Source organism: Rattus norvegicus, chromosome 5 (genome assembly GCF_036323735.1).
Source record: "Rattus norvegicus strain BN/NHsdMcwi chromosome 5, GRCr8, whole genome shotgun sequence".
NCBI classification, from domain to species: Eukaryota; Metazoa; Chordata; class Mammalia; order Rodentia; family Muridae; genus Rattus; species Rattus norvegicus.
In genome coordinates, this window is record NC_086023.1 from 125,683,911 (window position 1) to 125,703,282 (window position 19,372).

Below are 19,372 nucleotides of genomic sequence, written 5' to 3' on the forward strand. Positions count from 1 at the left end.
AATTAGAATGTCATCAGATCCTCTAGTTCCACGGCCTTCCTCCCTGTCTCTGTCTCTGACCTACCCAGCCCTTCTCCCTCCTCACTTGCAGCCCATATGAGTTTCAGTGAAAATGAAATGCATATGTTTTCTATTCATTTGCACTTAACTCACTAAAATATGATTTCGAGAGAGTAGATTTGCAGAGAAGTGCATTTTTTAAAGCTCTTTCTCCCTGGAAAACAGGATGTCTGCTCTTGCCAAAAATCATAAAAACTTCAAGTATTAGGGTTCGGCCTAAAGCTTAGGAATAATAAGGTTTGGGGGAGCTGTGATTGCAGACTGGCACTTTGCTCCAAGCCAGGCGCTGAGGGATGTGAGACGCCCTGGGGGTGTCAGGTGAAGGCTTTGTGGTGTCCAGTTAAGCATTGTGGGCAAAATGCTGTACAGATTTTAGGATTGAAATCAATGTCAGAAATCACAATGTTCGATATCCTCAGTTCATTTATCCAGAAATGGAGGCTCTGTGAAAAGTGCTCTCTCTCTCTCTCTCTCTCTCTCTCTCTCTCTCTCTCTCTGTCTCTCTCTGCCTCTTTCTCTCTCTCACTCTCTCTCTCTCTCTGTGTGTTCATGCGCGCTCACGTGTGTGTGTGTGTGTGTGTGTGTGTGTGTGTGTGTGTGTGTGTGTGTTAATGTTCCAGATCCAAAGTTGGGCCTAAATTCCTGCTTCCTGGACTCCCAAGTCCACTGATTTTTCTAAACCTTCTTTCTAACTCACCGTACACAGGGCTTTTACTGAAAGTCTCCTCCAGATACACTCTGCCTTTGAATCTGCTCCTGAGATAACATCAGATAGTAAACGCACATTTTCTTTCTCTAGGGCAAAAGAGAGACTCCAGTTTGTATGGAGAAGTGGCTCCTGTTCACTTGAGAAAGTAACTCTTGAATCCTAAAGCAGTATATTACAGATGACAGTAAGTACTTCTATACATGAAAAAAGTAGGAAATTAGTAGGTTAAAAATAAATGGTCTTACAAAGCACCTTATGTATAGTTCAATAATAATAGTAATTATCATATTAACCATTAATAAATAATAAAGACATTATTTTTAAGTAGAGTTTTGTAGTCAGTCAGACATTACTATGTGATCAATTTTGTAGTCCTAGACAAGGGTGATCTATGTAACCCTTGGCAAGTGACAACTCTGTGTAAATGTCATTGAGGTGGCTCTGCTATCAATGCTAACCTGCAGAATGGTGTGAGGATTAGAGGACACAGGCACACACCTCACACGTGCAAAGTGAGACACTCCCATTCGGAAGGTATTGAATACTCACCAGGGCCCAGGCACTGTGCTTCAGAATAGTCATCTTAGATCACAACAACAGTAAGTAGATGCTGTTATCAGCCTCTTTTGTCAAGTGAAGAAATGACAGGTTAACTCCAGGGGTCAGAGCAGGGATCCCATTTGGAAACCCACTTCCTGTCACATCTCTTTAGCTCATTTCTACTTTCATTAAAATATTAAATAATGTTACACACACACACACACACACACACACACACACACACACACACACTCACTCACTCACTAGTGCAGGTATACAGAAAAGCTAGCATCAGATTCCCCTGAGCTGGAGTTCTAGACAGCTATGAGTCACTCAAAGTAGATTGGGCAAGAGAATCCGGGTCCTCTGCAGGGGCAGCAAACATTCTTAACTGCTCACCATCTCTCCATTTCAAATAATTTTAGTTTAATAGCTCTATTCCATATGATGTAGATACTGTATGACTGTCAGACAGGTAAAAGTCCTTGCAACTTAAAGATACTGTATCTTCAACAAGATCTGAAGGCCAATAAAGAAGAGAAGGAAAATCAGAATCCTGTTTTGAGATCTCAAGTCTATGTTCCTTCCTATGCATCTTGCTACTCTGGAGGAAAATGCTGATCAAAATTTGAAGTCTCAGAAAAAATGATCAAATATACAGTTACAAAGACTGGTTGGTTTAGGAACTAGATCCCACCCTGGAAACCATGAGAGCCCTGACTGCTGTCCTGGGGTCTTCCTGACTCCCCGCTGAGCCTCGTGCAGTGAGGAACTGACATTCATCTTCTGATTTGAACCACAAGGCTTTTAGAGCGCCAGTATTTTATCTACATTTGATCTTCCCCAGAAATTGGAGTGGCTTCAAGGCTTCAGAGTGCTCTCCGCCTCGTCTAGACCAAGTCTTGTGGGAAGGTGGTTTCCTCTTGGTCCCAGCATGTGTGGCAGCCCTGTCTCATGAGCTGTCTAACTGACAGACTTGCACTTTTAGGGATTTACAAAACTAGGGTCCCCCTAACCCATTCCTTGCCACACCCTCATTTTCATCCTCATTGCATTCATGGTTGCTAGGGGTTGGGAAAATGAGGACTAATTTTCTCTGTCTTTCTTTGTTGAATTGTGGTTATTTATTGAGTGTATTTGCTCTGCAGGCCAGTGGTAAATGATGGGGATGTTGAGACAAAGAAATGTGAGTACTCGCTCCATCTTTCATCCCCGTTTCAATCCAACTCCAGGCAAAATAGCAGAACCCACACAGCAAGCTCAACGGAGCAAATTTAACATTGGCAATGAACTAATAAGAACTGCGAAGTGACAGAGACGGAGAGACAGTTGTTAGGAGACTAGGGACAGGGCAAGTGTCAGCCATCCGCTGGGCTGCAGGGAGCATGAGAGATGAGTTCTTTACTGAGGCCTGGAGAGGACAGCATAGTGAGGATGCAGAGAAAGGAGTTGGCCCAAGAGTGCTGAGACAGTAAATAGAGAGTAAGCAGCCATAGACACATTCCAGAACAGTGGGAGGCATAGAAGGACCGCAACATCTACTGCCGTCCAACCTTTCCCCCGGCATCTCTGACTGGAAAATGAACAGGACACCGCTTGACACAAGAGAGTCTGCTAACAAGAGCTTACAGGGTCAGCTTTCTCCACTACAGGGTATGGTAGGGTGGGGAGAGGAAGAATGACCCTCAAACTTCTCCCTTTTCTCCAGTCTCACTGTCTTCCCTCCCTCCACCTTTAGTTATTAGGACATTGAAACACCAGATATGATCAAAGGTTTGTCGCAGATCTTATCCTAAACCATTCAGTGTCTTCCAAAACCAGAGTTCAATGTCTTACTTTGTATACATAGCCTTGTTGAAGCTGGGTTTTTTTTCTCCTGGTCCAATCTCACGTTTCCAGCTCTTTCTGACTACCAACTAGCTGGTCCTTGGAAGACAAAGCATGGAGCTGGCTTTTTGCTTCTCTCCTTGACCTTGGCCAGTCTTTTCTGGATGCTCGGTCTGAATAAGACAGCACATTCACACAAGAAGACAGGACAAAGGAATCTGTATAAAAAAAAATCCTTGGGTGTTTTAAATAGGTTCTATCAATTAAATCAAGGGATCCGAAGTCCAGCTCAGAAACTGGAGAACAAAACTGGCAATTTAAGACATCTCATCCACAGTGGAAGCACACAGCAAGGGGGCTGACCACACTTGGAACAAGTAGGCTGCAAGCACCATGGGCTCTTGTTAACTGGCCTTATTCTATGACACGTTGATCCGGTCTAGAGATGGGGGACTGACTTCATTCCTTTCAGGGTGGTAAGCTCATCAGAGCATGCATATTCCTTTAAGCCAGGGCAGTTATAACCTTCACTAAAAGTGCCAGATAGTAAGTAAATCTTTTAGGCTTTGCTGGAAACACGATCTCTGATGCAACTAACTGGACTGCATCATTATGGAGCCAAAGCAGCCACAGATAATATATCAACAAATGGGTGTGGCTGGGCTCCACCCGAATCACTTAGGAAATGGAAGTCAGCCTGCAGGCTGAGTTCTGGTAACTGGTGGGGGTATGGGGAGGCTCTGTCTCCAGGTTGGATTATCAGCACTGGAGCAAGGATCCCTGGGCTCCAGAAGCAATCCTAGGCTCCATGATTAGATCTCACTGTGATTCACTGCCTACCATGCTTCCCCAACCTGTGCCTCGTCTTCTCTCACCTCCTCAGTCATTTCTATCTTTACTGTTTGGTGTGTTCCTCTGAGCTCACACTCACTCAATGCAGCCTCTCCAGCACTGATTACCTTCTCCTGGCTTGGAAACCCCTCATCCTTTCATGTCAGCTGCATTTACTGGATGTGTATGAAACATCAGGAGTTATGGCAGATGCTTTCCGTATATTCAAACTACATTGAATAATTTAACTCTGTGAGAAAGCTATTACTGTTTCAGTTCCTGGAATGATGTTGTTATCCTTGAAGAACTAAATGGCACTAGCAGTGGATGTCATAGCCAGATCCCAGAGTATTGTTTTTTAGGATACCATCAAATAACAACTTAGCATCTTAAAGAGTAGAACGTTTAGCGATGAGATTCTCATGGTTTCTCTGCAAAAAAGACCATCAGTAGGCTATGGAGAGGGACCACTTAGTATCAATAACCCAGCAATGAGCTGGGAGGCATGCCCCCTGGCTTGCTCTTAACCCCTCTGAACTGGTGGCATAACGTTAGCTTCACCAAGCTTCCTTTAGGGCCCTAAAAGCCTCTGCTATTTCTCCTATCTCGTCCTCTAGTAGAATAACAAATTCACCTTAATCCTCATATTCTATGATAATGTACTTATATATTTTATAAATAATTTTAGCATTTCCATGTATGTGAGTGTGTGAGCTGTAATTTATATATATTCATACATTTATCTATCTATCTATCTATCTATCTATCTATCTATCTATCTATCTATCTATCTATCTATTTTTCAGGACAGGGTAGCCCTGGTTCTGTAGACCAGTCCGGTCTTGAACTCAGAGATCTGCTTGTCTCTGCCTCTCAGTGCTGGGATTAAGGACGAGTGCCACCCAGCTGTCGCACCCAACCTCGACCTGCAAGGAAGACACGACCAGCGAAGATCTTCTTCAAGCAGTTTTACTCAGGAACCTTGATACACTCTTCTGACCCCGGGAAATCCCTGCACCACACTTAAATAGCTAGCACTCGCCAATCCTAGCAAGCCACGTAGGAACAGCGGATAGGTTGTACTTTGTGGAAGCGACCAGGCCAAGCAGGAACAGCCAAATAAGGACTTGTTTTTCTTAATGAGGGGAAGGCAGAAACCGGCGCCTTCCCCGGGGCCCGGGACCTCGCAGCTCTCTACACCCAGCTACCTTTACAATTGTAAAATATGCACCTAAATTTCAAATTTCCCAATAGACATTAAGTATTAGCTAACCTCTACCTCCAAAAGCGATGTGCATGCTTAAAGAGTGTTTACTATGTCCTTGTCATGGTACTGCTGTCAAGTTTTATGCTTTAGCTTATTTAGTGCATTCATAAGAGGTTGCTATTTTTATTGTCCTTATAGTGTATCGAGTGCTTCTTTAGACTCATCAGTCCATCCTTCCTTTCTTATTTTTCTTATCTTTACTTCTGACCCATTTACTTCTACTAGTTCTCTTTTAGTGAGGAGTATTAGATGCCTAAGTGGGTATAAGGAGATCTCTTCATGGTAACTTGATTTCAACATATGCTTCCAAAAAAATCCTTTTATTGCCCTGGCTTGACTACTTGTACAGTTTAGAACCATTTATATTGAAAACTATTAACTACAAATTTTCCTGCTTTGGATGTTGGCGAGTCTCCTTACATGCACCGACTGTTGTTTGTTTTGGAAGCTTTGCATCGTGAGCTGATGGTCTGTGTAACTTACCTCACACAGGGCTTCTTCACACCACATTCACACTGAACTGTGGCCTTCTGTCTGGGTTCCTCAGTGTGCGCCATCTATCTAGGAATCAAGAGTGAGAATTCCAGTATTTGGAATCCCGTGGGGCAATTTTAACTATGGGATTCACTCCCAAAAGATGCAGAGAGTAGAAAAGGAAGACTCCCCAGCTCTCCAATCACAGATGCTACAGGAGAAACTTAAGGGCACCAACAGAAAGCAGTGGTGAGGTTTTGCAGCGCCTTCCAGATGTTCTCCTGTAAAGGAGATGAGCATGCGCTGAGCAAACACTTCTCATAAAGTCAGTCTTACATCTTAACCTTCATAGCCTTTCACGACTTTGGTTATGTGTTCCTAGATTTTCTCTACTTTCTTACATAATTAGAAGTTGCTTATTCAGCCAGAAAGACAGTCACAGCCTGTGGGTGCTAGACTACTGGGTCCTGCTCCTGGGTAGTGCCTCCTCAGGCACTTCAGGTTACTGGACTCTGTGGTGCTGGTCTACATGTAATTGCTGTGCTCTAAACAAACTCCAAACACAGCAGAAAACTTCCTAGTCTTGTTCTGTCCCTCTAAAGGCTGTACAGGATTCTACATACACAAAGAATCACTTATTTCCATGTGCAATGCCCACAGAGCTTGTTCCTTCAAAATTGGTCTTCACATTAGCTTCCACACAGATAAGTCAAGTCAGTTGTGTCGGGTGAGACATCGCTGTGTTTCTTTGTTTCTTTCCTAATGCTGGGAAGAAACATCATTACCAAGGCAACTAATAAAAGGAAACAGTTTGAGCCTTGCAGTTCTAGGGCATTAGAGCCCATGACTGTCATAGCAGACAGTATGGTAGCAGGCAGGTATAGAGCAACAGCTGAGAGCTCACATCTCAATGCACAAGTTGGCAGAGAGAGCCAACTAGGAATGCTATTAGCTTTTGAAATCTCAGAGCCCTTCCACAGTGATACACCTCTTCCAACAAGGCTATACCTCCCAATCTTTCCCAAATAGTCCCACCAACTGGGGACCAAGGATTCAAAATATATGAGCCTGTGGAATCCATTCTCATTTAAACCACCACACCATGGAATCTCTTATTTGTCTGCTGTGTTTGCATCTTTAGCCCTGGCAGAGAAGCTTGGCCTGGTGCAAGTGTGAAAGTAGGTTCTTTCTTTCTCTATTTCTTTCTCTCTTTCTTTCTTCCTTCCTTCCTTCCTTCCTTCCTCCCTCCCTCCCTTTCTTCCTTCCTTCCTTCCTTTCTTTCTTTCTTTCTTTCTTTCTTTCTCTCTCCCTTTCTCTCTTTCTTTCTTTCTTTCTTCCTTCCTTCCTTTCTTTCTTCCTTCCTTTCTTTCTTTCTTCCTTCCTTCCTTCCTTCCTTTCTTTCTCTCTTTCTCTCTTTCTCTCTCTCTTTCTTTCTTTTAAAACACACAAAGTTTTAAAGTTAACATGCAAAGTAATGGGTTTCATTATGGTGTTTTCATACATAAAATCATTATATTTTCCTTGGAGCCATCCTTTTCCCCTCTGCCCCTCCCTGTCCCTGTATCTTTCTCTCATTTGTTCCCTCTTATCCTAAAATATCCTCCCCCTTTTCAAATCACACACGTCCCATTATCTTACTGTTTTGAAGATTTTTAGTCTTTGCAATATAAAGAACAGCCGCTTCTTCTATACAAGGGTTTCAACTCCAGCTTCCTATGGTGGTCTAAGTCTCGAGATCCAACACCTTCTGAGCATTAGCAATGGAACTGTAGATCCTGTAGCTTTTGGTGAGGCTTGGGATGGGTCTAATTCCCCCCAGGAACAGTTCAGCTTCCGTGAACTTCTCTCTGAATTTCTAGCATAGGGATTCTACCCCCTTGGTTTTGGAGTTGACCCAAGCATCTTAAAAATGTTTTATCCAGAAATTGCTAGAATTTTTAAAATAACAAAACAGCTTTAAAACTCATGACCCAACAATCAGGAGTAATGTCCCCATTTTCTTAATCTAGCTCCCGACCTAGAAGAGTGGAGTTCATGTCTGTGAAGTAAGAGGGCTGTGTTTAATGACTCCCAGAGGCCCTCCAAGCACTCTGGTGTTCTGGGTGGCTGCATCTAGGCACATCATGTTTATATATAAATAATGCTGCCAACACTTAGACACATGTGCTGGCCTGGTGGCTATTTATCACTGATGGAGGACCATTATGAGGGAGTTAAGCCAGCACATATTGAATATTTGGCAATAAAAAGGAATAAAGTGTGGCCAATATGTTGCATGCAATGATTAGATTCTTCATGTTGACCAGGGTTAATGAAGCCAAAATCTCACTCTGATTACATTGTAACTATTCATTTTGGGGAACATTAAAGCAAAAAGTATTAATGCAAAACCAACCACACTTGATACCTGGGTTCTATGCTTCTCATAAAAGGATAGTCTGGGGGCTGTTTTGAGCTGAAATCTCAGCATCCTATACTGCCCATATTTCCAGCTAAGTTAATTTTTTGATTCACTAATGATGTACTAACTACACATATTCTTTATGCTAGGCATTGGAATTTTATGCTAGTGACACCAGAGTACATTACACAGTCAAACTCATTAGCTATAAAACCTATAGTCTGTGGGGACTATGAGGACAGGTTGTTGACAGAAATAAAGGCTGAATGAGAGAGAGAGAGAGAGAGAGAGAGAGAGAGAGAGAGAGAGAGAGAGAGAGACTATGGAAAAGAAATATGTCACTTGATGTAGAAGAATCCAGAGATATACACAGTTGAAGTTCAGCTCCAACGTGAATTCTGAATGCTAGGTTGGCAAGATACCTGAAAAGTCTGGGCAGCAAGTAGAGGGCTGGGGGAAACTGAGGCTTAGGAGCACAGGGACGCTGGATCCAGAGGGTTTCACGAACACTAATTTTTCAGCACTGTCCCATGGATGGTGGAGAAGGAAGTCATCATTCTAGGTCAAAAGGTGATATCATTAGGTAGAAAAGGTCACTTTACCTGCAGTATAAGGGGTGAGGATGCAGATGCAAATTTAAAGGCATCTGATGTGCTAAATGTCTATGTTGTGGCTGAGGGTGATGACATGGAAAGGGGAAGAAATAAACAGGTTTTTAAATATAATTTTTGAGAGAAAAACCTTTTTTTGCCTGAATCACTGTATAAATGGTGGTTCCATTGATGATTCTATCATCAGTCTTGGTGTCAAATGATTGATTGACTGGTCAGTATCATTGAGTGAGAAGAGCTCAAGGTTGGGGATGAGGAGAGTATAGCTATGCACATCATCACATTTCTATGTGACACTGGAGGAGAAACTGCTGCTCTGTCCTCGTGTCTTCCACTATATGGTAAGGAGCCAATCTAGAGAATTCCTAAAGCTTGCCCAATCAAATGAGGGGAATGGCAATGTGGTCAGAATGTCTCCAGGCCCCAGAGTGTCTTCCAAATAGTAGAAACCTCTGTAGGGGAATTACTCTGTGGTTACAGAACATATGGGGCTGAGATAGGCACACAGAAGTCTCCCATTTTGGATTCATTCAGCATTTCAGTGGCCACCATGCCGTACAGTCAGCAGGGATACACCAAAGGGTTTCATTTGAATTTCACCCAACTCCTTAGATCTTCACGGAGAGAGATATGGATACTGGTTTCTCAAAATCAACATCTTCGTGGAATGGGAGCGCCTGCAAGAGAACCACACATGAAAATGGAGAATGCCACAAAGCTATATTTTCAGGACGGTACAGAGAGGCAAGAATCTGTTTTTCATTATGGATGAAAATGTTTTCCTAGATGGTAGGCAGACGTAAGGGTAGTATTCTAGAATGAGGGGTTTTTATCTCAAGTGTCCACTGTCTTGGTGAGACCACAAACAAGGGATCTTGTTTGAGAGCTGTCATGTGTAAAACCTCAGACTCTGGAATCAGACAGACTTGAGTTCAAACTATGATACTATAATTGTCTGGCTGTAGAACTCTGGAGAAGTTATTTCATTAGTAAGTTTCAGTTTTCCCATTTCAAAATCAAGGCAATAACTACAATACCTTTCCACACATGACTTCTACTAAAGAAGAGACTCTGGATAAAGGGATCAACAGTGTGTTAGACACATTATGCTGTAGCCGATGATGATTGAGATTTGGGCCACCAAACAGTCAAGCAAAATCCTTTGGGTAATGATATGAATGGAAGTCACTTGGCTGATGGACAGAAACATTCAGAGGCTATGACTATAGGCTTTAATGTTCTAAGAGCTGCATTGGGGTGGGGGTGTACTTGGAGATGGGGTTCAACCACCAGATGATAGCATGCTTAAAGCCAGTGTGGTGGCTTACATCTGTAATTTCAAAACTGGGAGGTGTAGACAGAAGGATCATCCTGGCTTTGAATTTGGTCTGGGCTTTACAGTGAGTTCTAGATCAGGCTAGGCTATGGAGGGAGACCGTGACTTAGTGTTCCCACATGGACAACTCTATATGCCATCATTAACAATTTGTTCATCAACAATACTAACCAACCAGAGCTCCCAGGCTCTAAACCACCATCCAAAGAAGACACATGGACAGACCCATGTTTCCAGCTGCATATGTAGCAGAGAATGACTTTGTTGGGCACCAATGGGAGGAGAAGCCCTTGGTTCTGCCAAGGCTTGACTCCCCAGTATAGGGGAATGTCAGGGTGGGGAGGTGGGAAGGGGTGGGTGGATGGGTGGGAGAATACCCTCATAGAAGAAGGGACATGGGGGATGGGATAGGGGTTTATGGATGGGAAACCAGGAAAGGGGACAACATTTGAAATGTAAATAAATAAAAAAGTCCAATAAAAAATAAAATAAAAAACAATTTGTTCATGTTATTCCTCTTCCTTAGTTTTCCTTTCCAAGAGATAGGACTTATATTAGCCTTAAAATTTATTGTGAGAATCAAAGGGAATGAAAATTTAATTTAACAAATGAGTGTTAGGAACTGAGTGGGACTTTTCTTGATTTTCATTGTTGCTATAAAAATATGAAGATAAGTATAAAGAATTTTTTTCTTCCACCCACACTTGCATTTTGAGGGAATAGCCAAATTTGGCAGACAACCCCTTCCAAAGTAGTCTGACTAAGAACACTGTCCTCTTCTCCCCAGTTCCATAAGAAAAGGTCATATGTTTTCTCTTCTTGAAGTTCAGTGACAAAAGACCCAAGAGAATACTCATAGAGACTGGGCATGCTCATATTGTCTCTTCCCTAATCTGAGGACTTATCTTCTTGGAGTTGCTTAAACTGGGAATCATCAACTTGCCCACTTTCCCAGGCAGTGGAGAAATGAAAGAGACGTGATAGGGCTTGATGCCAAAGCACAGTAAGGACAGTTGACTTTTCCTTCATTAGTGAGTGGATTGACTAGCTCTCTTATGTTAGTACCCCTGAAGCAGGAGACATAATAAGAGATAGGCTAAAGCAAGAGGCTTCCAGGATGCCCTTAGAATAGAGTTGATGGGAAGAGAAGTGGTCAAAGGCAAACCAGTAATCTCAAGTTAGTATTCTGGTTGGAGATGGCCACAACAAGTCCTTTGAAGAAGCCAAAAAAGCACCCCATGTAAAAGCCACAACTTGAGAGTGGTTTGGGCATACTAGAGAGATCAAGTGGCTGGTCAGTTTTACAGATGCACCCCAAGCCAGACTAGAGGAGCATCAAACTCCCCTAGGCACATAAGAGAGAACAACACATCCTTTCCTTTGTCTCCCATGCCATATCAGTCTGAGATGTAAAGTCCCAAGGGAAAATGTAATGAAGGAGGAGTGGACAAGATCATCCCATTTCTCCTGTTTCTTGCTTAGTTCAGTCAGGATCTGAGCAGGAAACAGCAGCACATACTGACTGGGTATTGAAATGTGTTTTGTATCTTCAGAATATATGAGACCTGAGAAGGAATGGAATAGAACTTCTGACAGCTCGCAGCTATGGCCACGATCATACCAAAAAGTTTATGGAAGGAAAACAGACAGCAGCCTGGGAAGTTCTGCAGCAGAAAGAATAGGTTCAGGGAAAAGACATAATCTTCCTCTCTGGAAGGGGGTTGAGGTAAGAAATAATCTTCATAGCCTCCCCAGTGGTAGAACTAAAGCATAAGGAAACTTGTTCATGTTTCCTGTTCGATTTATCTTCCTGTGGTGGAGAAGAAGCAGGAGTATGAGTCACAGGGTAGATGAAAACATCCAACGTTGACCTCTTCTGCCAGCCTCTTGGATTAGCTAAGCTTCATTGACTTGTTCTGTGTCCAGCAAGGCTAAGCCTCTGAGGATGGAAGGATAGTCCAAAGATCTCAGTGGTGATAACAAGGACACCCTAGGTTTTAGGACTCAAGAATAGTACTTCTCGTCTTTATTATTACAGCAGCCAAATATGAAGAGATCTTGACAGGTAGCTTAAGCAAATACAAGGACAGTTAGGGATAAACCTGCCATTACACATCCCTGGTTATGTGAAAAGAGACAAGGATATTCCTCCCAGGTGTTAGTTAGCATGTTAGCATTTCTTTTAGGCTCTGGCCAACAGTTACCTAGGAACAGCCAGGTAGGCCTGGCTTGCCGATAGGCCTCTCTTCTCTCTCTCTGGTGATTCTCTCTGTCTCTGTCTCTGTCTCTCTGTCTCTGTCTCTCTCTCTTTCTCTCTTGCTCTAGCTCTTGCTCTCTGACCCCTTTCTCCCTCTCTCTTTCCTTCCCCCTCCCCCTCTCTCTCCAAGTGTTTCTGGCCCTGACTGGCCTCTCCCCCCCCCCCGTCCTACTCTGTCCCCTCTCTTTCTCTGCCTCTACTCCCTTCTCAACTCCCCTTCCCATGCCCCCAAATACACTTCATTTTATACTAGACCCATATTATGGCTGGTACCTCGGGGGGGGGAGGGATGCCTCAACATGAGCTCACTGAGATACCCCCTTCTGCTGCACCATACTGCACTTTACAAAACATAGCACTGTGCCTTCATCTTTCCCCATTGAGAGAGTGTGTCTATGTGAGGGCATCCCTTCATGCCCCTGCTTACAAGTGCATTTACTTTTTATAGTCAATGCAATTTCTTCTAGAAGGCTACCCTGTGGGAAGGACATTCTGTACTCTGCCCCATTCATAGTTCACAATAAGTTCAGAGCTTTCTTACATAAGGTTTAGTTTGGGGATTCGGGAAAGCAAACCTTTCTTATTTTCAGAAAGCAGATAGATGGGTTTGGTGTTCTTTTCCTCTCCTACCCAGATACCATGGCTTCTAGGGGAATTCCTTTACTTTCCATGAGACTCTGCAGCACCTAGATTTAGATAATAAAATATGTGCTTGGTATCAGTAGCTGAGTAAATAGTAAAATAGGAAATAGTAAAGTCACATTTGTCTGGGTCCTAAGCTGCTTTTTAATACCTATGGGATATTGCTATGAGGGAACATTTTGGGTACTCCTTCAGAGGCCACCAGAGAGCTTTCCTGAACCTGAACAAACTGTCCTAGACTGGATCCAATGCAGACCACCATGAGCCAGCCAGATGGCCATTTGTATAGACCAGGCTTGTCTAAACTATTCTGAACAGACTGCTCTCAGCACCTGGGAGAGTTCCTGGGGAACTGAGGGTGAGTAAGATCTTAGACTCATTCAACAGCATTCCTACAAACTATGGCATTTCTCAGTCACAAAAGTCTATGAAGAATCCCACAGACCAACTGACCAGACACAAGGCTCAAAAATCACATTGAGATAAAGCCAGAATCACGTACACAATGTGTTTCAGACCTTTAATACAAATCCCATGCCACCTGTATGGAAACTTCCATAACCTCATATTGCATTTGGCCGTGCCTTGGGTTGCTAGACCAGCCCATTCCTGAAATAGGATCCCCTAAAGCTTTGGAACTTAGCTTCCATAGGTACTTGTAACTTGCTGCTGGTGACAACAGCAGAGCTCCTCCCATCTCTGCTTTTATCAGAAGGGGAAGGTTCATTACTAAAGGACCAGTCAGTTCAGAAGGGAATCTAAGCCTCTCCTGGATGCTGTACGTGTTACTGCTGGACCTGTTGATTTTGAAACACAAAATGCTTTTTTTTTCCTACAAGCACTAAACTGTGGTCCTGAAGCCCAGTGGCTTGAAGAACTGAGATGTTCTTGGTGCCTTTCCCATAGAGCTTGGACCTTTGGATGCCTCTTTTCTTTCTGGAAGCACAGAAGGTCACACTGTTCCATAAGCCAGGTTGTAAATATCAAGGGATTAAACCGCATTTCCATGTTAGGTTGGCAAACATACTAATATCACTTCTGACTGTCTTCTTTTTTCTTTTTTCTTTTTGTTTCCACTTTCCTGCTGTTTGCATGACCTCGATAATCCATTTCATTTTAATTTTTCTCTCGGAGTCTGCTTCTGGAAAAGAAAATCAAGTAGGTTTCATAGTCTGTGTCTGATAGTTGCCCAAACTTCACTCAAGTGAAAGTTTAAATTAAATTAAGATTTCAAAATGTTCACATAGCATGGAAAATAATAGTATGATTGGCCTGTGATTCTTTGTATAGAGAATTCACAAATCAGAATTGGCAAGGATATTTCTAGGCCACATCAGCCTCCCAAGCTGAGACGTCATTTTGTTGTTTCTGACATGGTCCACTGCTCACTTCCTCATCTCTGGAGGCCACTCAGGTACCTCACTACAACACTGTCCCTTGTAACAAGCAGAGTTTGCTTGTGATGTTGGAGGACATCTGAGGAGATAAACCTCAAAAGTATATGGTTCCCATTAAATTTAAGTCTACAGAATTAAAATCCTCTTACTGCACAATGATGTGAGCTACACAGCACCAGATGCAACCACCAGGATACCCTTTTATACTCCTCATTTCCTCTTGTTCACCTTGATGTTTCTGCAGGGAAGAAGAGCTTCTGAACCTTCAAGGGAGCCATCAGCAGAGGTGCCTAAAGTGTGCCTATGGTACCAGCCGCACGTCCACATCCTTTTAGAAGCTCTGTCATACCTTAGAATCCAGTTCTACTGGCCCACCTTAGCTGAGTGGACATGGGAGGAGTTAGAAGGGGCTCTGCCTGGCAGGAGGAACGTATCATCCCTAAGGTACAGAAATGTGTGTTCAAGCTAGCAGGGCATTCCGAGATCAGCACATTGAGGTCCCGGGAGTCTACTCAGGAGTTACTGACAGACAGACATCATCACAAAATAACCTTGGCTGGGGGGGCTCTAGGGTTGTCAGAGCCACAGCTGGATGAAAGCAGTGATTCTCACCTGCATCTGTGAAGGTAGAGAAGAGGTCTCTGGATGCCTTCTGTAACTCTGTCCGTTGCAGAGACAATAATGCCACAAACCACCCATGTTAGCATGCTATGTTTCTCGCTTTTTATTTTAAAAGTAAACTTATCAATTTATCATCTTGAATATACATAGCATAAACAAATAGCATTGATGGCATTTACTAGGAAATCAAAGCCACCACCTTGACTAATAAACACGAATGTCGTTAGATTTTTGTTGATCCTTGTATCTCTCCCTAGACATACATTTCTCAAGATCAAGTTTCTTTGTATTCTCAGCACCAGGCCCAGGACAGGTTATGAAGTAGACAGTAGATAAAGTACTTGTTTAATGAATGTCAAATATGACTACTTGTAACCTGGGGACATACTGCCACATTTTAGCATGCAAACATGTGTTGACAGCTGACTTTCATATATAAACGATTGCACTGTGCAGGGACCGTGACAAGATTAGGAAATATATAAAGATGGATTCTTCTAAATTTTCTTCTATTATAGAAAGAGGTGAGGGACTAAGATGAAAAGACAATGGAGTTTCAGCTGTGGAGAGGAGAATCCATTGTGATGTAGCACAATTAAAGTTGCAAAAAGAGCAAATCAGAGAAAGGACAGAAACTCAGTTTCCTCCCAGACCCCCAGTGCTACTGGTCATTGACTCTGATCCATCACAGCAACCATTAAACAGAAATAGAAAATCATATATACTCCTGAATTCGCAAAACTGGAAAAATGGAGGAAGTTGAGCAGGCAGGTGATGCTGGGAACTTGGGAATAAGTGAGATCATTGTAAGCCACTAGCTTGTCTAATTTCTTAGTAAAGCATTCTTTCTCCCTATCAGGCAAACTGTCTATAGTTTCCTAAACCTTAGCTCCAGGTCCACTGCTAACACTGATGCAAACTGTCTCATGTAAGCTAGAAAGAGAAAGAGGAGATAGAGGGTCATTGAAAGAGACAGGAGCCTGGAGTTTATCCCTCCCACTGGCAATTCTCGTGACTTTAGGGAGAAATCCTAGTACCTCTCCGGGCCTCAGTTTCCTTTCTCAACAGCAAGGACATTGTGGGCTTTGGTCTCTGAGGTATGATACCATGTGTTTCTTTAAGATTCTCCCAGTAAATTAGGGCAGAGAAAAATGTGAACTCTTGGGAACACTATCCAAGAACCATCCAGAAGGAAGGTGAGCCAAGTTCATAAGGCGATTTAATCCTTAGACGCAAGCTCCAGCCAATAAACAGACAGGCTGTGTGATTCTCTTTGCTGTGTTTTCCTATTTTCGTGCCAAGCCTGAAATGCTAAGTCATTGCTTTTGCTAGAAGGATATTTTCTTATTGCATTCTGAGGATTTGAACAAATATTTTCATTTTGAGGAAAGCTTTGAGAACATTTTCAAATTGCAGGTTTGACTTTCAGAACTAGAAGAGGAACTTCCAATCTCCAATGTGGAGCTCTCAGGTTTGGGCTACCACAGGACAGAAAGGAGCCAATCAGCATCTTCCCAGCTCAACCTTGACACACCCTTCCTGCTGCACTGCCTGGGCTCCTGGCTAAGCATGTAGGCTCTGTGGTTACTAGAGCTGTTCTGTCCTGTCCGGAGAGGCAGATTCTGACCAAGCAGTTATCTTCATAACTGGTGGCAACAGATGCAAGTTGGCCACCTACGTGGAAAACTCCCTCAACTTTTGTCTACACAGATGCCCGTCTGAAATTCCATTTCTGGGACAATAACACCTTCCTACAACCAGGCACGTTTCTTTCCCGTTGTCAGAAAAAGCTTAGAACACTAGACCAAGGTTCCACAAATTATAACAATGCTAGCTGACCACCCACAAGCCAGCAGGGAACAAGCAGATTCTCTCTCTCTCTCCCTCCCTCCCTCCCTCCCTCCCTCCCTCCCTCCCTCCCTCCCTCCCTCCCTCTCTCTCTCTCTCTCTCTCTCTCTCTCTCTCTCTCTCTCTCTCTCTCTCAATTCCAGGGAAAAACTGACCGTGGTAGAAATTGAATTCAGTCCCCAACACTGCCTCCTTGTCTCCCTCCACCCCCACCACAGTCACACACACACTATTGATATCGATCACTTTTGAAGCAGTTGTGTGCCAATCAGCCTCCCAAAGTGGCTATTTGTCTAGATTTCAACTCATCATTCAGGTGGCATTTTATGAGGAAGAAAAAAAAAAACTGTGTGTGCATGGGGGCAAGGGGCCATATGATGAAAGGGGAGTCTTTCAAATCAGGATCTTTCTTCCCAGATGGCTCTTGTTTATGTCAGGTTGAGAAGGAAGCTAACCAGGACAGGTCTTCGGTCCTTTCACCTCTCTGATATTGCACAGTGTGTAGTCCTAACAAGAGGCCCGAATGAGGCCAAGTAATCACAGAGAGCAACCTCTAAACTGCAAGCTGAGATAAAACTCGCCCTTTTTTAATGTTAGTTGCCCGAGGAAAGTTGACCAACGCGTTGTAGCAGATTAAAATCAGCCTTGCCATTGGCCAAAATACATTAAAATTGCATTTTTTTTCTCTCCAGGCAGAAACAGTCTCCATGTTCCTTTGGGGTTCACACCACACAGTTCCTCAGACATTATAGACACTTCATCTCCACTGTCAGCTGCTTTCTTTTCAGTAGTGCACACACTTATTGTTTACTCATGACTATGTTGATCTTTTTACAAACACTGCCTTTGTTCAGTGGTATAACTCTAGCATCTGAAAGAGTTTGTGACCTACAGTCGGTCTTTAATACATACTTGCTGCATAAGTGAATAGGGAAAGGAGAAACAGCTTGCTATCCTGCAGGTAAGATGCTGGGAACTTACTGTCCTGTGGTGGTTAAAGCTTGAAGACTGGATTGAACAAAGCACATTTAAATGTGCTTCATAAAGCACATTTATGAAGCAGACGAATAACGGCTACTGTGTTTTCTTTGATAATATTATCTGTTCTTATCCATTAGACCTTGAGTCTTGTACAGGGATTTGGCCCAGACTAAATGAACAGAAAAACCATGAGGTCAGTGTCTTTGGTTAAGGTTTAATGAGCTCCCAGGACTGCCCGTAGAATTTGGAGGACAAAGGGTCAGAGCTACATCATGATTCCTTTCAGGAGAACTAACTGATCATTTCATCAGCTTTCTTGAGGGGGAAGAGAATCACGGGAAGAATGAATGTTTGGAGCAGCACTGTCCGATGATCCCTTTAGACTCTGAGAGGAAGGACTCTTGCTGCTAGATCGAATTAGGCAACTGCGTGTGTTTCACAATCTGCGATGCCACGTTCAAGGATTTGAAATATCCTTCAAGAATTTGTTTGAGTTTGTTTAAAACCCAATGTTTTACTTGACCTCAGAAGCCTCACTTTTTTTTAAACTTTTCATGAAACTATGTTTCTTTAGCTTGTAAAATTTTCTTTTTGAAAAAACCTTCATTTCCCTTCCCCAGCCACTCATATATGGCCTAGACACCCTTAAACAAATTCTGAGTCAGTGGCTTTCAACCTTCCTGATGCTGTACCCCTTTAATACCGTTCCTTCCTCTTGTTGTGGTGGCCCCAACAACAAAATCATTTTTGTTGTCACTCTGCAACTGTAATTTTGCTACTTTTATGAGTCGTAATGTAAGTATCTGTGTCTCTGTATTTTCCCACTGTCTCAGGTCTACATACCATGCCCCTCTACCCTTCTTTTTCACCCGCCTAGTGTTGGAGGATTAGAAAGGATCTGGGTGAAGATAGGTGGTGGATATAAGGACCCAATAAAGCAGCTAAAAAAAAATCACAGTACAGAGAAGTGCAAAGCAAATGAAGTGAATGAGAGGTAGGTAAAATAAAATAAAATAAAATGTTAAAACCACCCAAATGTAAGCTATACAAGAAGGAGTTATCGCTTCTCGGCCTTTTGGCTAAGATCAAGTGTGGTATCTGTTCTTATCAGTTTAATATCTAATACGTCCTCTATCCGAGGACAATATATTAAATGGATTTTTGGAACTAGGGGTTAGAATAGGAGCTTGCTCCATCCACGCCACGCATCGACCTGGTATTGCAGTACCTCCAGGAACGGTGCACACCCTCTGGGGAATTTAAAAAAAAAAAAAAGAAGGAGTTTACTCTAACTATATAACACATGAGTGGTATCTCATTGGAAGTACAGTAAATATGTCACAAAGCCATCCAGGATCACTGTAAGACAGCAGGGGATTTATAATTCTTTACAAATATCTAAGTATATCCAAGGGTATGTATTCTTTTTTTAAGATTTATTTATTTTATTTATGTGTGTACACTGTCACCATCTTCAGACACACCAGAAGAGGGCATCAGATCCCATTAGAGATGGTTGTGAGCCACCATGTGGTTACTGGGATTTGAACTCAGGACCTCTGGAAGAGCA

General features: G+C 42.9%; 1 non-coding gene across 1 annotated transcript; it reads left to right on the forward strand.

Annotated features, from left to right (window-relative positions):
- Positions 1-18,861: 18,861 nt before the first annotated feature.
- Positions 18,862-19,052, forward strand: LOC120103289 (U2 spliceosomal RNA). The gene has a single exon (XR_005505367.1). It is a non-coding gene; the product is annotated as a U2 spliceosomal RNA (small nuclear RNA).
- Positions 19,053-19,372: the final 320 nt, after the last annotated feature.